We start from the raw sequence: 7,907 nt of genomic DNA on the forward strand, positions 1-7,907 counted from the left end.
GGTTGTGTCCTCCAGTGCCTATGGAGATCATTTAAAGACCCAGTACTAAAAGACCTCTCCTTGGGAAAGAGCTTGGTTGCTAGGAAACCAATGGCCACTGAAAACCACACCTACAGGGCAGCTCCAGATGAGGCCCTTTCTCTTTAGAAAGGAATTTCTAATTCCTCCCTTGAGCTGTCACTGCCTACATATTTAATTTCCTTTTGGGGGGTGGGTGCAGCAGCCATCTGGCCTGCTAACAAAAGGTTTCTAACTGATTATGCAAAGTGTTCAGAGTTAAAACTTGGCCAGATGTGAGTCTTTGTTTTTTTCACCCCTCCTTTAAAATAAGAAAACTGAACAGTGGGCAGGTTTTGTCCTTTTTCTTTTTATTTCCTTCCTTTCCTTTCCTTCCCCTCTCCTCCTCCTCCTCCTCCTTCTTCTTCTTCTTCTTCTTCTTCCTCTCTCTCTCTCTCTCTCTCTCTCTCTCTCTCTCTCTCTCTCTTTCTCTCTCTCCTTTCTGGTAAAGATTTCATCATGATAGTGTGTTTTAGGGAATACTTTTGAATAAGTTTTACAGAACATGCAGAACTTTAGACAAAGAACTTAGGTTGGCATGGAGGAAGATAAGGGGAAAGAATAAGAAGAAATTTTCTATTAACACTTTATGATCAGTTTGGGAAAAGAACTAGAGATAGGCGATACGAGAAATAAGGAACAGTATATGCTAATCTTTGTGCCATGGACCAGCAACTAGCCCAACACCACACTGCTTGGTCTTTGGAGTATCCTTAAAACAGATTGCTAATAGATATCAGTATTGAATCAAATTTCACAAAATGGACTCCCCCTGCACACCCATAATGTGTGTCCATCAAAGCAAATAGTCAAAGCAACTCAACCAAGCCTAGTAACAGGAATCCATGATGAAGGAAGAAGCTTGAGATGTTTTTCTAACCCTGAAACAGCATTCTTTCCTGTGTGTATATCAGGGCATTTGACAGTTCCCTTAGAAGTAAAACATGTCACCAGAAATTCTAGCAATGCTTCACCTAGCAGAAGTGTTTGTGTACTGATGACCACTCTCCTCTGCTCCTCCTCACAGAAGACCTCAGGCTCCTAAACAGATGTGCCAAAAAGAACACATATAATAGCTGCCCTCAAAGAATGCCTTTGAGGGAAAAATGAGCGTGCCTGTCTGGGCTAAGAGAAGTTGTATTTTGGGCTAATCAATAAAATCAAGAAAAAGAAGAAAAAGAAGGAAAGAAAGAACAGGAGGAAGGGTGGAAGGGGGGAGAGATGAGGCATGGCAGTTCTACAAATAAATTATAGAAAAAAATAAAGAAAAAATTAAAGCTACAGACAAGAAGTCCAGTCTAGAAGAACAGGAAGTAACACAAGAGCAGGAATCAACATCCCACAAGAGTTTAGAGGTGCTCCACAGCCCAGTAAGTGAGAATTATATACACAGAAAATAAGTGTTCAAAGATGACAGAATAAAGAAACTGATTACCACCCTGAGCTGGGAGAAGGGAATGTTGGATAAAAATATTTTCATTAAAGAACTAAAAAGCAAAGTTTAATAAGTAAAAAACAGGAACAAACATTACTGAAAAACCAGTTGCTGAAGAGATAGAGAGGCTTGGAAAAGTGTGATGAGCACAGATAGTCTGAGAACAGGGAAGGAAGGCAGAGAAAGGTTATCTGCCACTCAGTTCATCTGATAAACATTAGGGACTGCACCTGTGGGCCAAAAGCTTCCTAAAGGTTACAAACAAGCAGTAAGCAGCCCAAGAGGTGAAAGGTTGGGGGGCATAAGCACCAAGGGAAGCATAAACAAGGTCAATGACTAGGAAATATAGTGGTAGAGATGCTGCTGTCTTGTTCTGTTTGCTCACAGATGGCCACAAAGGGTGAGCACCATGAGAGTGAGACTGGAAGAAAGTGGATGAGCCCACCCTTAGGATATTTAGGGGACTGAAGTTCCAGAAGGAATCACAAATACAGTGACCCTGAGGAATGGTGGAGGCTTGATCCTAGTGTGACTAACAGAGTCAGCAGTGGGGAAGGCGCTGGTAGCTGAGGGCAGAAAAGTCAGTGATCTAAAACTTTGAGCACAGGAGCATGTGGTTCACCACGGCATCTCACCGTGGCTGATTTGTTGAGGCTAGACTACTGGGAAGATGAGCAGGGATGTGGTTCTAAGGTTCTTAGAATAACAGAAACAAGAAATGGGGGTGAGTTACAGCAGAGAGAGGTAGCATTTGGATGCCTTCTCCATGGTGAAATGTAGTTGGCATAGTGATATGGGTTTTTTTTTTAAGAATGATTAGGTCGTGAGGAGTGTACCATGATGAATGACTTAATCTCATGAGAGTGGGTTAGTCATCATAAGACAGGGTTCTTATAAACTTGACCTCTTTAGCATGAGCCGTCTCCACCCCACCTCTCCTGCGTTCCCTCACCCTGTGATAGCCTCCATCATGTATGAGTTTGAGTACATGGCCCTCAGCTCAGCTTTTGGACCTCCCTTTTTCTACAACCTAAGGTAAAATGAGATAAATGTGCTTCCTATCAGCTCAGGATTTGAATGTTTGATGCCCTGTTTGTGGTGTTATTGCAAAGACTGTGAACCCCTGCTGTGAAGGCTGTGAACCCCTTAGGAGATTGGGTCTGACTGGGGAAAGAAGCTCAGCAGGGCTGAATTTTTGAGGGTTGTAGAGAGGCTCCTGGTTCTTATCTATAGTCTTCCCTTCCTATTTCTCCATGATGGGAACAACTCCTTCCAGTAATGGATTGAGTCCCTCTCACTTCATCCACACAAGGATAAATGGCAACCGTCCAAAACTGGGATCCCAAATAAAACTTAATTCTTTTACATTGAGTTTGCCAGATATTTGATCATGATGACACAGGAGTAATTAATACAGCCTCTGGTATTTATGAAATGCCAAGTCTACGGTATTCTGCTTTTGCAACAGAAAATGAACAAAATGTGGAAATTGGTATGAAGTGGAGAAAGTCTGGATATTTTGAAGGATATGATAATAGGATTTGCAGAATGATCCAAGGTGGAGTTACGAAACAGAGAGAAGCCAACAGTAACTAATTGCAGGCTTTGGTCTGAATACCCAGAAGGATTGTATTCCCATTTATGAGATTGGGAAGAATGTAGGTGAAACAAGTTTGTGATGGGATCCAGTCTGTCTTTAACTTCAATTACAAGCAAGGAGATGGTTGGAAGCACAGTTCGATTTCAAAGAGACGTCAGACTAAAGAGATAAATTGGGGGCTTATCAATCAATGTAAATTGAAGTCCACGAAGGAGAGAACTCAATAAATAGAACTTAAAACTTATTCAAAAATACAGCAGAAAAAAAGTCTGTGGCTCTATAGGTTTGGGTAATGTACTGTGCTTCAAAGCAATTTGATGCAGACCATCTAAGCAGAGAGAGCCTGTGTCAAAACACCTTTGTTCAGTTTCAGGGCTTGCAGAAAGAAGATTGAGCTTGTCTTGCATCTAGGAAGGATTAAGTCACAGAGACAGGGACAAGAAGCCTGACCACAGCAGCATTCAATAGGTGGGGGTAAGAGGCCAGTGACAGCACTTTCTGGAAGGAATCACGTGTGGGACTGGAGAGACTGCTCAGTGGCTAAGCGCTTGCTGCTCTTGCAGAGGACTCTGATTTAGTTCTCAGCTCCCACATCAGGCTGCTCCCACTGCCTGTTACTCCAGTTTCAAGAGACTGGATGCTCTCCTCCGGCCTCTGAGGGAATCAGGACTACCTCTAGAGCACACATGTAATTGTAGCTGCTCACACCACTCAGTGAATAAAAATAAATCTTAAAAAAGTACATCAGATGTAAACCATTGCTGTTCGGAACCAGGGTAACAAGACAGATAGTCTCATACAACTCACCAAACTTGGGAAATAGTTACCCACTCCAGGGGAAAATCTACTTGAAAATGAAATCAAGTCACTTACAAGAGGAGTCAAAGCACACAGCACAGAAATGATGGATGTGTGAAAGGGAGGGCTGGATCCCTTTGAGTACAGATCTAGTCCAAACAGCCGTGAGTTAATCTTACGGAGCCGAATGCAAATACTACAAGTCCATATAGCATAAAAATGACAGACACTGTAACAAAAGCCAGGAGGTGGAGGGAGGCTTAGTGGAGGAAGCATGAGAATACCCAAGGTTTCTTCAGGGGAACTGTGCAAAATCAAAACCTGTAGGTTAGAAACACCTAATGTCACTAGTGACAATCTTGTTTATTACTAACATCAACAGACTTTAAAAACATCAGTTACACTCAAGAAATAATGTCATTTCATTTTCATTTCTTCATTTGGATAAAAACTAAGACTACACACTTTTAATGAAACAATGTTTATAAATCATTCTATTTTTAGAAAATCTGTCAACCTATTATCTAAATTTACACATAGAAAACCATGTGGAGCTATTTTCATCCATACCATTAAACATTTGTTCGGGTTGGGTAGAAATTACTCTTCTCTGGCTGTGATAAGATACCATGACCAAAAACAACTAATAAAAAGAAGAGTTCATTTGGATTTAAAGTTCCAGAAGGATAAATATTCATTATTACAGGGAGACATGGAAGCAGGAGGCCATGGCAGGAATCTGAGAGATCCCACCCTCAACCACAGAAAAATAAAGTTGAGAGAGACAGAACTAGAAGCGAGATGACTGTGAACTCTCAAAGCCCCATACACTGCTTCCACAGTGATCTCTTCCTCCACCACTACCTCACAGTCTTCCCAAACCAACAGGATCAAGTGTTCAAATATGGGAACCTATAAATGACATTTCTCATTCAAACAACCAACAGCCCTAGGTCCAAGCGAGAAGCAGAAGGAAGAAGAACGTGAGCAGGGAGGGCAAGATCAGAGGGAACCTTCATCCGGCGATGGATGGCGATGCAGACGGAGACCCACATTGGAGCACTGGACTGAGCCCCCAAGGTCCAAAGGAGGGGCAGAAGGAGGAAGAACATGAAAAAGGAAATCAGAACCGCAAGGGGAGCGATCACCCACTGATACAAGAGGACTGATCTAATGAGAGTTCACCAAGGCCAGTTGACAGAGACTGAAGGAGCGCTTGATCCAACCAGATTCTCTGGAGGAGGCTGGATTCCCTGAATGTGGCTGACCCATAGTCTTTCTAAAAAGCCATTGACAATGACTCTGGGACTTGTTTCCTCTGCATATTCTGGATTTTTGGGGATCCAGTCTGTTTGGATACTCACCTTCCTGGACCTGGAGGGAGCAGGAAGGAACTTGAACTACCCACAGGGCAGGAAACCCGGACAGCTCTTAGGGATGGAGAGGGAAGAGGAGAGTGAGTAGGGGGAGTGGGAGGGTGTTGGGAGGAGGGGCGAAAATGGAGACTTTTATATTTTAATAAACTTGTGATTTATTGTAGGGTTTTTTTTTTTTTTTACTTTTCTACTTGTTTGAGTTTGCAAGAACATTTTGTTTTAGTCTTTTGTTTTGTTTTGTTATCTATGTGTAGCTCCCAGAAGGAGTAAGAAGGAGCACTGCTGTGTCGGTATTCTTGAGTCTAGCCTGATGTCTATCTTAAGTCCTGAAAGACAGGAAAAGTCTTAGAAGAAGAGCCCTAAATAGACAAGGAACCAACAAGGAAAATGTAAATGGGCTCAAAAATAGGGAGAATATAGGTGCCATAAACAGGAAAGGCCTGTAAAACCCTCCTTTGGTGTGGGAGAATTGTCTGTATTCTGTCAATCATGTTTTAAGTAAACGCTGATTGGCCAGGCAGGAGGTGTAGGCAGGAAAACCAGACAGGAAGTGGAAATGATGTAAGGAGAATAGGAGTATTCTGGGAAGGAGGAAGCTGATTCCTCGCACTCCTGCCCAGATCATCAAAGCAGCAGGATGTGAGCTGCCCCACTGAAAAAGGTACTGAGCCATATGGCTAAAATAGATCAGAAAAATGGGTTAATCAAGATATGAGAGTTAGCTAATAAGAAACCAGAGTTAATGGGCCAATCAGCTTTATAACTTACGGAGTCCTTTGTGTGATTTTTCTCTGGGACTAAATAGCTGGGGGGCCGGACAGGACAAAAACCTCAATAAGCAGGCCTGGCCTCTTCATGTTACACTCCTTGTACTCAGTATTAGGTATATGCCAGGTTACTCTGGCAAAATAAAGACAATTAGTACCAGACAAACTCAGCAGACTTGGTGCATTCAAAGACTGGCCCAGGACCAGTTTCTGAGATAACTTGTACCTGTCTCATCCGTACCAGATCCTTTGGATAACTCTTGTCCAACACATTCATTTAAGGTGGATGGCTGTTTTGGTCCTCCTGGGACCTTATCTGTATTGGTTTGGCTGCTGGAGATGCTGAAGACTGAGTAACTAAGGTTAGTCATGTGAGGACTTTGCCTATGTAGCTGACTCCCACTGAAAGCCCCAGACACCATGGCTCTTGGGAGCTTCTCTGATTGGTATGCATTGTCCTTGCCAGGCAGATAACATTTCTGGAGTCAGGGGAGGTCTGTCTGTGAGAGAGGGGAAGCTGGAATTCTGCTCTTGCCTTCATGCAGGAAAGGGTATCCTGGGGCATCTTTCTCCTGGATGAGTTTATATGTCTCCTCTTGCTCTACCAGGCCATCACCAAAGTACAACAACTCTTCTGATTTCAGAGTTCTTCTGCTTAATCGTCTGTCTTGTGGTGGGTCTCAGTGACCTTGAACATGACCCAGGCTTTATAGACAAAGCTAAAGTTCAGGAAATGTATATAATCTGCTCGTGATTACACAGTCTGTAAACGTGTCAGGGTTTACACAAGATTTTTCTCATTCGGAGGCCTAACTTTCCCCCTCTGAATAGAGGTTTTGAACTATTTTCTTTTGAGCTGTATACTATTTTGGGATGTGTGCACAAGAAAATGTAGAGTATTCAAATTAGCAACTAGATCAGTACTTTCTGCTTGTAGAGGTTGTCAGTGGAAAGCTTTGGGACAATTCATTTGTTCCCACTTTTAACAACAATTGAAGTGCCATGCACTATCTCTGGGAACACTTGTGCCTTTGCACTGCCCTACCCCATCAGCCTCCTTGAATCTGCCCAACTCCCCTATGGTTATCTAGGTCAGTGCATCTTGTGTAGGGTGCCTGGCCATTCTGAAGTGCCTAGGACTATCCGACTTTTGTCTCTATGGGTCTGCTCTGCCAGGACACCTCCAGTCCCACCCAAACCAGGATGATTGTCTATTCTGCTTCCATCTTCAGGAGCAGTGCTCCTCAAACCTGAATCTTTGTCATCTGGGACCTTTATGACAATGCAGTCTAGTTTGTTTAGTGGTGCTGCGGCTGAATCCAGAGGCTTCTGTAGAACAGACAAGCAGTATTCCCCTGAAGTACATCCCCTGCCCAAGAGGTTTTGCCTTTTCACCAAGCTTGGAAGTGACTCTGGGAGTCAGGATTGCGGTGAGTGTGGCGAGGGTGCTGAGCCTGCTTGCTTTCTCAGCACTCGTTGCGCTGGGTTTTAGTTTACTCTGCTGATTTCCTCCAAGGAAAGCAATAGTGTCCTCAGCCTGTGTGTTCCCGTTATTAACAGAATGGTGAGCAAAAAAACGAGGAACTAGAAAGTCCCTCAAATGAGTAGAGAAGGAAGGAAAATTCCTTAAGGGCGTGCAGGGCTTGTGTCTCAGAACTAAGCTAGGAAAAGGACAATTTATGTGAATAAACTCCTTTGCATGAGGGTAGAGGCAGGAAGCTCATTGTAGGTATTCTTGAGTCTAGCCTGATGTCTATCTTAAGCCCTGAAAGACATTCCTGGCACATGTGATCAGGGTCCAGAGGAAGGAAGACAGGTGTATGTTGCATAGAATAGTTTGGAGAAATGGTTGCCTTGGCCTATGCTGTCAAGGC

This window comes from Myodes glareolus, chromosome 8 (assembly GCF_982192425.1).
Source record: "Myodes glareolus chromosome 8, mMyoGla1.1, whole genome shotgun sequence".
Classification (NCBI taxonomy): domain Eukaryota; kingdom Metazoa; phylum Chordata; class Mammalia; order Rodentia; family Cricetidae; genus Myodes; species Myodes glareolus.